Source organism: Chiroxiphia lanceolata, chromosome 1 (genome assembly GCF_009829145.1).
Source record: "Chiroxiphia lanceolata isolate bChiLan1 chromosome 1, bChiLan1.pri, whole genome shotgun sequence".
In the NCBI taxonomy this organism is placed as follows: domain Eukaryota; kingdom Metazoa; phylum Chordata; class Aves; order Passeriformes; family Pipridae; genus Chiroxiphia; species Chiroxiphia lanceolata.
The window spans coordinates 103,732,446-103,745,868 of record NC_045637.1 but is presented as its reverse complement, the minus strand read 5'-3'; the positions used below and the strand labels follow the sequence as shown (position 1 = coordinate 103,745,868).

Below are 13,423 nucleotides of genomic sequence, written 5' to 3'. Positions count from 1 at the left end.
TTCTAGGGCTAGCTAGCCCCGTGCTTTAAGCTTGGAAATGAATCACAGAATCATTTAGGTTGAAAAATACCTCCAAGATTATTGAGTCTAACCTTTGAACAATCACCACCTTGTCAACTAGACCATGGCACTAAGTGCTACATCCCATCATTTCTTAAACACCTCCAGGGACAGTGACTCCACCACCTCCCTGGGCAGTCCATTCCGATGCTTAACAACCCTTTCCATGAAGAAATTCCTCCTCATGTCCAACCTGAACCTCCCCTGGTGCAGCTTGAAGCTGTGTCCTCTTATCCGGTCAGTTGTTACCTGGGAGGAGAGACCGACGCCCACCTGGCTACAACCTCCTGTCAGGTAGTTGTAGAGAGTGATAAGGTCTCCCCTGAGCCTCCTTTTCTTCTGGCTAAACAACCACATCTCCCTTAGCTGCTCCTCATATGACCCTCCAGACCCTTCACCAGCTTTGTTGCCCTTCTCTGGACATGCTCCAGCATCTCAATGTCTTTCTTGAAGTGAAGGGCCCAGAGCTGGACACAGTACTCAAGGTGCAAAGTAGTATCTGGATCTTAGTACATGCAGTAGTTTGCATTAGTAGGGATTTGGGGAAGAGAGTTTTTCTAGACTACACTTTGCCTATGACTCAGTGTATAAGCTTGATGTCTACCAGATTTTCATTGTTGAACTGGAAGCTTTATATTTATATTCATAAAACTAAGCTTAAAACTCCAGAAATATGGTAAATTTTCCTATTGGTGACTGTATATTGTTAGTGTGTGTCTGGTTCAGAATTGGGGCTCTTGAGAAACATAGCCTGGGTATGTGAACCTAGGAATTTGCAAAAGTGAGTCTCATTGATTTTTGTGAATTTTTAGAGAGTTACTAGCAAAGCTGAGAACATAGCTGATCTTCCAGGTCTTTTGGATAGTTCAAGTTTACTCACCATAGTAGAAACTGTGATAGAATGAGGTCTTTGGATAAAATTTGAGACATACTGGGCTATTTTTTTTTGTTGGTGGTGATTTTAATTTTCTGCAAATCCAGCAACAGGAAATTCTGAGATCTAAAAGGATTTTTTGTTTGTTTAATGGATTTGAGATTTTTTTTGAAAAATTAAATAAAAAAGAGTAATTAAGATTCCCCTCTGTGATGCTTTGAAAAGCTGAACCCCGCTGAGCTGAAGTTCAGAGTAACAGAACAATAGAGAATTACTTTGAAGTACCAGTGAGAAGCATAACAGATGATTACAGCACAAGAAAAAAATGAGAGGTTATTAAAGTGCTTTTTCTATGAAACCAGGATGCAAATCCCATTAGGGGAGTGCTATTGTCACAAGATTTGCTCTGTAGATGCCTTTGATAACATCGTGTTATATATCAGGTTACCATGATGTTTCCCAGAGGACTGTTGAAAGAAGGAGCTTTGGAAAATATTGTCAGGAGAATGCTTTGGAGCACCCCAAGCAGAAAGAGAAGCATAAGGCAGTAGAAAAAAAAAAAAGATTCATAGCTCATTTTGTTAGTATTCAACAAGAGAAATGGTACTGGGAATGAACCCAGGGAGCAGGGGTGAATGCATGAGGTTAGCATAAGTAAGACTTGTGACAGAAAAAAGCAGGTTCTTAATCCCATAAAAGGAACACTTGGATTTTCACTGCCTCAAGCTACACAGTGAAAAGCATTTAAAAAGATTGTTTCTCTGGGAGTTACTACAGGGCAAAAGTATTGTTTTCGTAGCTATAGCTTAACATGAATCCACTACAAGGGTAAAGTGTAAGGTCTTGTAAAAGATGGATGTTATTTAGAGTTGCTGGTGTCAGGGTCTTCTCACTGGCTGTGATGGCCTTTGGATCAAACCGTTGTGTTATAGTCTTCCTTTTTCTCTTACTCCAAGGTTGCCTTAGGGCAGAAAAACTGGTTTTATTAAAAAAAAAAAAAAAGGTAAAAAAAAAAAACCACAAAAAACCCAAACAAACAAAACAAACAAACAAAAAAACCAAACAAACAACCAAGCAAAACCAAAACCAAATAAACTAAAAAAAACCAAACACAAACCCAAAAGCAAGCAAACAAAAAAAACAAAAATACCAAGAAGTCCATACTGGTATAAATGTCTCACTTTGGTTTTCAAATCGTGATTGCTTTTAAAAAGTGCATCTCCTCTTTTTAATTTGCCTAAATCTGGTTATATTTCCAGATTTTGAATTTGAATTTGATTACTTTATTACCATGGTTGTAAGAATAACTAACTCAGGCAGAGAGCAGTTTAACTCTTCTGTGATATGTCAAGACTATGCTAGTATTTATTAGCTACTTGACTGATAGAGTGTAAATCTTTCACTGTGTTCAGGACCTGAAGTCGCATCAGTAGTTTGAGATTGTGGATGTTGGATTGCTGGTATTCACATCTGAATGGTTTACAGACTGTCTTGCACTCACCCGTATTATCAAGTATTAAAATTGAACTTTAAATTCATATAAGTAGAAAATAGCTAATTTTTCTGCTCTACTCATTATCTCTGCTCTTTTGTACAGATAGGCTGTTTTGTTAGATTTCAGCATTATATAAATGTGTTACTAAAAAGAGTACGTGCATTTGCATTTTGAAAACAACACAGTGAGATTATTTTTTTTTAATGTGTAATTGGTTAGATTTAGGCAAAAAATTAGCACGTAGAAGTGGAACCAGTATTGTGGCTATTAACACTCTTTTTTCTCACAATTCTTTATTTAATATACTGAGATGAGGGTGATGTCTTTGCTTTCATTGACAGTGAATTACACTGGAATAGAAATTAAAAAATTGTCATATATTTCTCATTGTGGAAGATTCCATTGACCTCAGAAATAATGGGGGCAACCTATAACTTTTAGGGTTTTTACTATCATCTTTCATTGTTGGAAGCTTTATGACTAGCAGCCTGATGTAGAAGCTCTTGATATCAATATGCCTTCAGTTACTTTGAATTAATTTGGTTCAGACCTTCATAAAATTCTTTCTTTAGAGAGGGCCTGCCTCTGTTTTCACTGAAATAGAGCTTAATGTTAACTTTGGTGTCCTGGATAAGATGTAAGCAATTGGTTCAATGTAAGCTGCAGTAGCACTGAAGTAATTTGGTACTTTAGAGTATGAGTATTATTCTGTTGGATTTTCTTTTGAAAAATCCCATCTGCTTATGTTCAGAACCCAAGGTCTGGCTCATTGGGAGTTCTTTTTCTGGCAGTATCAGTTATTCAGCAGGTAACTAAGTTTTTCCTTATGTTTGAACATGCACTTGTCTTTCAAGCTTCTTGATGTTACCTACATCAAGTACTTGGCTTCAGCTCCCCTCTTCCAGTAAGCCATAGTAGTCCATAGTATTAGCTTGGTGTTTGTGAGGTGTAATAAGCTATCAATAATTGATATGCAGGTTAAACTGGATGGTAAAATCTAGAACAGCACTCTTGAAATGTGTTTCATCAGAGGAAGAAAAGAGAAAGAGGGACTGATTTGACATTGCAAGTCTTTGAAGAGGTGCAGACATTTTGAAGTGGAAGAACTGGGGAGGTTCAGAATGCGTCTAGACTGCAGTTTGAAAACGTTAAGTGGCCTACAGAGAGCACAAATTTGTAACATGCTGTCACAATGACTTAAAATTAACTTGGGGATATGCCAATTCTGTACTTTACTAATAAACTCCAGATATTTACAAAGAATTTTGAGTAAGTTATTTAGCCTGAGAAAATACATGGTTCAAGAAAAGAACACAGCTCATGTTTTAATACAGGGTTAAGATGGGTCCGTTGGACTTTGAAGTCCTTTGAGGTACAAAGCAAAAGTGATCTAAGTGTAGTATCTGGCCCAGATCATACCAGAAGTAAGAGACTTTAATTATCTTTTGGGTTTTGGATGCCCAGATTGCCATCTTAAATGGACTGTGGTTTTCCAACCTTCTCTTTGACCCATCCAGGACTGAGCACTGAGCAGCTGAGGCAGTACGTATTAACAGCTTTGGCCTATGTTTCATCTTAACTTAAAACCACTGAAAACCCTGAATATTTGAACAGTCCATTTACTGTCTTGACAGATAATCCAAGATAAAGGGAATGAGAATTATACCTTCTATTCCTAGGAGGATAAATATTAAGTTCCTTACTCCTCACACAGAACATGACTGCCAACAAACCTTTGCAAAGCAGCGATGGGGTATATGCTCTCATTCTCTAAAATCTTCTGAAGTTGAAGAATTTTAGGAATCAGGAGAAGAATTTTCTAGGTGAGCCTACATCACAGAAGCAGTATAGAAATGGTCTCTGATTTTCATCGGGGTTTTTTTCCTATCTCAGTTTAAGTAAACATGGAAAATTGCATCCTCTGTGATGGATACTGCATTTGAAGGAGCCTCTGTGGTCATTTGGACTTAGATCTTTTCATTGCTGAAAAGATGTAAAGTAATTACAGATCTGGAACATGATTTTTGATGAGGTTTCTGAAGAAAGTGATTAATATCAGCAAAATGTCCTCAAGAAGTCACAACATTTGGTCACTGCCAAATGAATTGCCCTTAGCATAGCATAGATCACATGTCAACTCTTTAACTGAACTGTGTAATCATTTTGACAAATGTATGCAAGGCCGTTATGTAATATCAAAAGGTGTATTTAAATTGCAGGAAGGCTTTAGATCATCAGAAGACACTTCTGTCATCAGTAGTAGTCTCACCAAGAACTTAGAGCCAGGTGAAACCTTGGAATACCTCACAGAACTGGTTTAGTTCACTCTACTTACCTGCTTAACCAGAGACTCAGAGACTGTGCTTCTTGATTTGTTTTCTGAGGTTGGATAACTGTTTCAAAAGTTACTGTGGGAATGGAGTGTGAGCAAAGACATGTGCAGAGACAGTGGGAGAGGAACATGCCCAAGTACATAGAGCATTACTGTGTAATCCATCATTTTTAGGAAAAAAAGATTAGGTCAGGACAAAAGGAATTGCAGCCAATTTTAATTCCCTGGAATATTGACATATTAAGGAAGTAGTCTGGTTCTTCTGATTTGTCTATACATTGTCCTTGGTGGTGGTGTAATATAAATAACTGTGATATTAGCAACTGTTTGACAAAAGCTAGTCTCCTTTTTTTTTTTTTTAAGTTTTTATCTTTCCCTCTGCTTCCTGAAAGAGAATAGAAAGCGTAAGAGGCTTCATGAGGCATAGCAAAAGTCCACTAAATCTGACACTGACAAGGTTTAAAGTTTCTTCAGTAGTAATGCACTGGGTCTTCCAGTTATATCTCACTTAACTTGGGACATTAGTTTCTTAGTTTCCTGAGTTGTTGCCAGTGTTTTCCTCTCAGTCAGTCTCAGGAGATCTGAGTTGTCTGCTGGCTCTGCACGGAAATTTAGATATGTCTACTAGGTACCTAAAAGTGAGGAGGTGTGTAGGCCTGAATAGGAGCCCAGATGTCAGGTTATTTTTATTTCTGTTTCCATGGCCAGTTTACTGCAAAACCAAGAGGCAAGTGAAACAAGAGGTGTCTATCTGCTTTATATAGTCTCAGTGTTATTTGTCTTCTACCTTCAGATCTTTCCCACTAGCCATCTCAAACTTGCTTTCTCTATTTAGCAACAGGGGAAGGACAACGACGTTAAGACCCTGGAGACTGCAAAGCTATCATCTAATTTTGAATATGCCTTGGTTGTCCTTTTCCTTGACCACCTCTTTTTCTGTAGGTTTATGCACCTTTGTCATAAAGCAACATTCTCCTTAGAACTTTGTAAAACCCAGATACATATTAACAAGGTATCTGAAGTTGACCTTTTGTCTGGGAGGGAGATTGCTAGTGCTCTTTGCAGTGATTTGTGAAGTTTTCTTTCCTTGGTGAATTTAGGATCAGTTTAGTGTTTAAGCTTACTTCTAAATCGTGCATTTAATTTTATTGCTTTTTCTTTAGATCTATAGATTTGAGTGAACATTAATGCATTGGTCATATTTCATTCAGTGATTATAGTGCTTGATATCCTTTGTATTCACCTTCTAGAAAAGCTTTGGCAGCAGAACTGACTATGCCAAAATGGATAAGAAAGGGTAGAAATAATAAATGTACTATCAATTTGGTTGACACAGTTCAACATTTTAAGTTTTGTTTGACCCACTGTTCATCTCTGGCAATTTAAATATACATATGCAATGTCCTTTTTTAAAATGTGCAGGACAATAGGTAGGCTTTATTGCCATTAGCCTCATAAATCTTTACTAAAAGAGGTTTCTTTTATATTGCAAGTGCTTGCCGCTACTGTTGTCCTTTAGATATTAAGTTTAGAGGAGTACAAAATTTGTTGAAGTTTGCTGCAAGTCTTAGCAGTTTTTGTGGTGTGTAGGATTTGGGGGGGGGGAGAGTTTGTTTTGGTTTTTGGTTTTCTTTATGAATGTGCTGTCTTATCCTAGTAGGACTGCTTATAATAACATGAATAACTGCACATTAAACCTTTGTCCTTGTTGATTCAGTAGCATCACACTCTCTAGACCACTTCTTTATCAACGTAGTGCAGGATGCTGTAGTTGTTAACCCATCTTACTAGCCATAAAAGGTTGGGAAAAAGGATCTTGAGAACACTTCAGGGCAACAAATTCAATTTACATTTTATATGTTGCATTTGCAGTAAAGATGTAGCCAGCTCATTCCCACGTCCAGAATCATTGCCTGCAAACTGAATGCACCGTGTGGCAGTTTGAGCCACATTAGAAATCAAAGATCCAATTTCCAGGTTCCCCCACCCCTTCCCACAATTTATCCCAACACCGGAGAGAAACTTTCAGGCCAGAGGCTTCTATAGGGAAAGGGGGAATTATATACATTTATTTACACAAATAAATATACTGTACAAACTAAAAGCAACTATATATATATTATTACACTTCTATGAGTCCCTTTGAAGCTTCTCCTTTTAACTTTAGTCTAGGAAAGGCCTTTTCAGGCTGGGAAGTAACCAGTCTCTCCCTCATGGGAGTGTTCAGGCCCCCTGAACACTCTCTACCAACCTTCAACTGTTTGTGGAAGTCCTTCCTTCCTCACGAAGTCCAAGAAGGTAGCTCTGAGTCCTTTCTCCTCGGTTCCATGTCAGTCTCTGCTGTGTCATTCTCTCTCTCTCAGTCTCATACCTCGGTTCGCTGTTGCTGTAGTGTAGCTTATCACAGTAGGCATTTGGAATCTTCACTCTTCCAAGTCAGTTTTTGGCTGCCCCTGGATGGCTTTGGTAGGGCAACTCCCAAGCTTCTCTCTCTCTGGCCCGTCTCCAATTTCGCCTGGGATTCTTCTCCCTAGCACTGAGCTGCTTCATTATCAGCCTGTCCACTTGGCTCTGCTTCAATGCTGAGTCTCTCCTCCACTTTACAGCAGAGGGAAAGAAAAAGGCCCCCCTCCATAGCTTAACTGCAAAAAGGGGGGGGGGGAGAGAAGGTTTGGCTTCAAGGCCTGCCTCTCTCTCTCTCCCACTTACCAGTTATTTGTGAGTCGCATCCCTCACAAACATACACTCACTCTAATGCTGTCTCTAACTCTGGCCTAGGCAGAGTTGGGGAGCCACAGGGCTCCCCTTCCCCCCTGGAGGGGGGAAGAAGGAGCCCAGCCACCCCCTGGCCTTCTACACCTACACACAGCAGACACCAACAGAAAGACTGCCAGCAGCTTCCAGTGCTGTGTATATATGATTTTTAGCAGAAGTGAACAAGACGAGTGGTGATTGGCTCTCCAGGGAACACTGCCCTGGCACCCAACCACCTCTGAGCCCCCGACTCCCGGGGGGGCCATCTCAAACCATGACACACTGCTAAAAAGAAACTATAAAAGATTTTTTTTTAATGGTTTGGGGGTGTTTTAAACCTGTTATTCCTAGTTTGTTTGTGATACTTTTCCTAGCATTGTTTTATAAAAGAAGAATATCACTTGTTTCCTCTGAATTAGTGCGGTGGCTTGAAGCGGGCTTAATGAGATGTTTTTCTTCATTCATAGACGCAGTTGTTGAACCTGCAAAAGAGGAACTTGTGTGGGTGTTTCCTTTTTCTTACTGAGACTGCAAGACCACTGTAGACATTCAGGTGTGAGTCTGTGTTAGATGCTAGTGGATATCAGTGGATTTGATTATTTCTTGCTGAAGTATTTAGAATTAGAGAATGGTAAGGAATAATGCTCTCATTAGAGACAAAACCCACTTTGATATGGGCTGAAGAATTTTGAGCTTTGGTTTGGGAAACCAAGTGCATTTCTCCTCTTCACTTTTCCTCCATGTGGAGAGGTCAGAAATCATTTCAGTCTCTGTTCCCTTGGGAGTTACAGTGATTTCTTTTTCTATGATCAGTTAGGAGCTATTGGTCTTGCCTAAGGGAATCTAGAAAAAGTAGGACATGAAAGTGGGACATAGATTTGCATGAGGGCACTGAGTCCCTCCCTGATATCTCTGTAGAAGAACTCCTCTCTGTCTAAAGATGGATGATTGATTGTCTAGCCACATGTCTCTATAGGTCACTTAAGAGGTTTTCTAGGTCTAGAGATGTTTCTTGTTCTCATGTCATACCTCATTTCCTGTTTGGGAATCACTACCAGAATCAGAATTGTGATTCAAACCTTACTGCAGGAACATACCCTGCCTGTGGTCTTTCTGAAGTGCTAAGTGTTCCCAGACATTGAGGGAAGCAGTAGAAAGGAGGACCTGGCACCACAGTCAAGTTTGAATCATACATGTTCTGAGCAATACTGTGATGACATGAACGTTAAACCATTTCTGGGATATCTTCCAGTTCACTCAGCATTTGAAATGTAGTGCTAAAATAAACAAATTATCCCAGAGTTCACCAGAGACCAAGAACCAACCATTCATTTACTTGTATTAAAGCAATTGTTTGTTCAGAATGTTGTTTCAGTCTATTGTTAATTCTGTAGCATGGATTTATTTTGTTTAGAAAAGGCATTCTGCATTCTTATTGGAAGCAGCTGAGGGAAGCTGAGTGTGAAGATTGACACACTGTGTTTTCACAGGGAATATATGGCATATTTGGGCATTCCAAGGGAAATGTTGAAGTTACAATATACTTGAGCATAAATGAGTGTAACAGATGCTTTTTCAAAGTAGCTTGGAGAAGTTGTGCCATTTAAAATTCACAAGTTTCATTGCCTTCGATTCTTTGGAAAATCCTGTTCAAATCATGTAAAAAGTACATGTTCATCTAACAGATCCCCAGACTTTCTTTCCCCATTTACAAATGAAAGCTGGGAAAAGATCCTGTCATGCTAAGATGCGAGTATTCATACAGCGCAAGTCTTCTTTTTGTTCATAGTTGTTGTTGAGATCTAGTCAAGCAGTGATGTTCATCAAAGTTTAGGTTTTCAAGACTTACGTGGACAGGTTGGTTATGATAAGGCAAGAGGCCAAAAGTCTTTTATCAGCTGTGAAGGTTATGTATGGCTATGTGGCAATGCACACTGAACGCTGTCGTCTTCCTTTTTTGTACAATTTATTAATGTTTAGAGAACAGAGGTGGATAAATATTCTTTGAGCCCTTGTTGGCAAAACACTGCAAAGTGTTGAAACCACTGGTTAGCTTTTCTGTGACTATTGGTTACCTTTTCTGTAACTTCATTAAATCTTGGTTCAATGTCTATCTCCTTAAAGTGTGAGGCACTGTGAACGATAAGCTGGCATACCATTCTCAGTGTCAATTTGTTCAGGAGAATAAATCACAAACCTACAAGGTAGTAGGGTCTCACGTTTCAACAAAGAAGCTCATCCAGACAAACTCCACATAGCAACACTTTCCCAAGTAGTACTTTCCTTGAATAAGTGTTCTTTGGAGGAATGCAGTAAAATGAATCCTGAATGTTAGAGCTATTTTTCAATCTCAGCTTTTTTATCTGCCAACTTTCTGTTGGAGTATAATCTATTAAAGTTCCAAATGAGTGTGAATTCCAGTTCATTGCCCACTGATGTTATTTAGGCCATAAGACTTGTGAAATGGATTTTATTGACATGTTTGAAAGTTAACCCTCTCTTATGCTCCTGTTTAGAGGATAGCCTCTGAAAGCATAGGCTGCTGTACTTATCCTGTCCAAATCTCTGATGTAAAATCTTTAGAAATGTAAACAAATACTGATGGCTTGGGCTGCAAATAAATTATATTTGTCTCACTCAGAATTTTAATGCTTTTCAGTAGATTCATGAGGAAGTAAGTAATAAACTAATGTATAATACCAAGGTATTTATTCAGATGTTTTATATCATTAGCTTTTGTGTGCAGCCATAGGCACTTGAGACAGAACTCCTATTCCTACTTATGTCAACAGTAGTTGTTTCCTTGACTTCAGTCAGAGTTTTAGAAAGTGTTGTCCTCAGCCACCTTCACTGCCCTTGCTAATAGACCTCATTACTCTCCAGAGCAGCGAAGTCTATGCGAGAGTTGTCCTTCCCCAGGAGAAGAAGGGAGAAGTTTCCAATAGGATGAGCTGTCTGTGCAGAGTTAATGACACTTCATTTCTTCCCTCCATCACCCTACTCTCAAAGATGCTATAATGGAAAACAGATATGGACAACTGCTTCATCTGTTTCACATTCTTTATCTGAAAGTTGCATTTTTATAAGTAGCTCATAAAAGAGTAATAAATTTTGATTTACTAAAAGTCATCTGGTTAATGGATTGTTTCAGAACTATTTATAATAGCAGCTATCTATGTAATTAACCATTATAAAACATACTGTTTATGCCTATAAGTTGCATATTGCCATTGTTTATTAACCCTTTGCAAGTGATGTATGGCTGCATTCTAAAGTCCAGGACAGATTTTGTTTGAAAAAAGTGTAATATTGAGTTAGTGATTTTAAATAGCATTTGTAGCTGTATTGTGTCTCCAGAAATTGTCTCCCTTCATCAATGTGTGCTATTCTGGAAGGCTTACACCTTGAATTTAAATCTGGTTGTTGATATTGTTTCTTAACTTCAGAGGTTAGTGAAAGGAAGTGTGGTGACACGGCCTGAATTTGGTCAGCCTGAGCGATAGGTCGTAGAATATATGGATGTAAACCTCATCTTCCATTCAGCTGAAAGGACAGACATATTGTGAAGAGCTTGAGAGACAAACATGCAGAGTTTTGTTCTGATCTCTGTATTTACTTCAGATGTGCAGCACTGAGATTCAGGTAGAGTTTGGCAGACTTTCACCAAGTCCAGCCTCACCCCTCCTTATTTTGGTATACTCTTGCAGCTCCTCAGAGACTGGCACTGCACAGCTGGCTGCAAATTTGGAACTCTTAGGAACTTACCACAGACTTGCTGCTGACTGGTAGAATGAGCATGAGGAAGTGTAACACTGTGTCCTAATTCAACTACTTTTAGAAACAAAAAGGAAAGAACCTAAAGGTTTCAAATGGGTTTTATGTCCTTCTCAGGGATATTCAAACCTATTCTAAGAGGTGGAATACCACATATCAGTTCCTTGGGCTGTGTTCCCTGAGCACCACCTCTTTGTGGTGCTCAAAAGTCTCCTACTAATTAAGATTTTTTTCCTGACTGTTTCTTTAAAAGTCTCCAAGGATCCAGCAAAATAAAAATGCTTAGCTGATCTTGTGTGAAAAGAAAAAGACTGCGAACGTGCAGCAATTGCAGAGAAGTTGGCAGAAATTTTTAATGTGACTGAAAATGTCTGAGTGACAAATTAGTAATAAAAATGTCACTAATTAGACCATAGTAGAATCTTGATAATCAAAACTACTTGGGTGAGACTAAATATATTCAGATGACGGAGAGCCCAGATAATGGGAATCAGCTGAACAGAAAGACAAGCTGGCAGCTTGTTACAAAGGCAGGCTTAGATGGTGGGTGTTTTGAATAAACAAGCATCTAATGTAATTACAGAACACAGTCCAAAAGTAGTAATGAAAGGACAGCTGGATGAAGAATTTTAAATAGCAGGGAAACATCATCTCCCTTGAATGAAGAAGATCAAAGGCAGTGCTAGAACTTTGTATTTTTATTGAGGCAAGTAAGCCTGAGAAGTCTGGCTTAAACCAGACTGAAGTCTTCTCTGTTCTACTAAAAAAGATCCGGTGTGCTCAAAGGAGCATTTTGGGTCTCCTGTTCTGCCAACACAAGTTTGTGACATGGGACGTTGATAGGATTTGAGTCTGCAGCAGGATAAATTACCTCTTTAAGAGGGTTAGGGCTAGCTGATTTCCTCAGGTAACAGGTTAGTTCTGTGGTAGGAACTGGTGACACACCTTCTGGGAAAAGGGAGGAGACATGGGGAGGTTTGCTTTATCCTTGGGGCAGCTGGTTTAATAAATGCAGTTTAGTAGGAAATATGCTGAAAATGCTAGCAAGTGCCCTTTGCAGGAAGATGAAAGTTTGACAGTGAGGGAACAAGATGTCCACAGAAAAAAAAAGGAAAAGTCCAATATCAGTATCAGCTATTGTATGAGGAAGAAAAACCATCAGTCTTTGACAGGGGAAAGTCTTTTAAAAAGGACTTTCTGATTCCTTGGTTGTTAAGTTGCACTGACTTACAGGGATGCTGTGATCCTTTAACTCATTTATTCTGCTGGTTCTAATGCTGCATTTTTGTCATTCTTACCATCCCTTCTCAGGTGGGATTGTGGGAGAAGTAGTACATTAAGTACCTAGTTTAGTGTTTTCATGTGAAGCAAAGTTATGGTGTGAGGTGAAAGGGCCTCTATGGAAAAGAAAACAACCTTAGGGAAACAGGGCTATAGAACTTGTAGGATGAAATGGCTGTGCTATAAATGTCAGCTTTTCAACTAGCTAGTAGCTTCTCAATCACTATGTCATTGTGAAGGGTATTTATTACAATGGGTGAGAGCTTGGTTCCAGCTTTAAGATAATGCTTACACCCTCCAGAAAATAGATTGGGTGAAAATAACCTTATTCTGTTTTGTTTTTAAAAAATTTTCCTTGCTGATCCAGCCATGTCACACCATAGCAAGACTAAACACAAGTGTGATTCCCTTTATCTTTTCCAATTTGCTATTGTAATTACTGTAATGCAGTGTTACTGAGCTATCCCTTCTATGTTGCAGTAGGATCATTTGTGATGATGGCAATCACAAAGGGTGTTACTGCTACAGAAGCCCTGATCTGTTCTTGAAAATACCACTTCTCAGCACCATTGGATTTGAGGCACCTGCATTATCTGTCCAGGGGTCCTTCCTGGTGAAGGCAGATGCAGAGACACCTCCGTAAAGGTGACTTGGAGTGCCGACACTAACGTCCTGACCCAACTCACCCTGTTGAGTAGTCTCCTATCTTGTTCTTCTGACTGCTGTGCAGAGATTTTTAGGATCAGTTAGGCAGGATGAATCAGGGTCAGCATATGTATTTGAACCTTTAGTCCCCTTGATAATTGTAAGCCCAGGGTTTTTTTCTGCTTGCCTTCTCTCTGACACATAGAGG

General features: G+C 39.1%; 1 protein-coding gene across 6 annotated transcripts in view; it reads left to right on the top strand.

Annotated features, from left to right (window-relative positions):
• The window catches only part of TPK1 (thiamin pyrophosphokinase 1), a 300,163-nt gene that overhangs the window by 61,429 nt on the left and 225,311 nt on the right, over nucleotides 1-13,423 (top strand). The window lies entirely within an intron of this gene.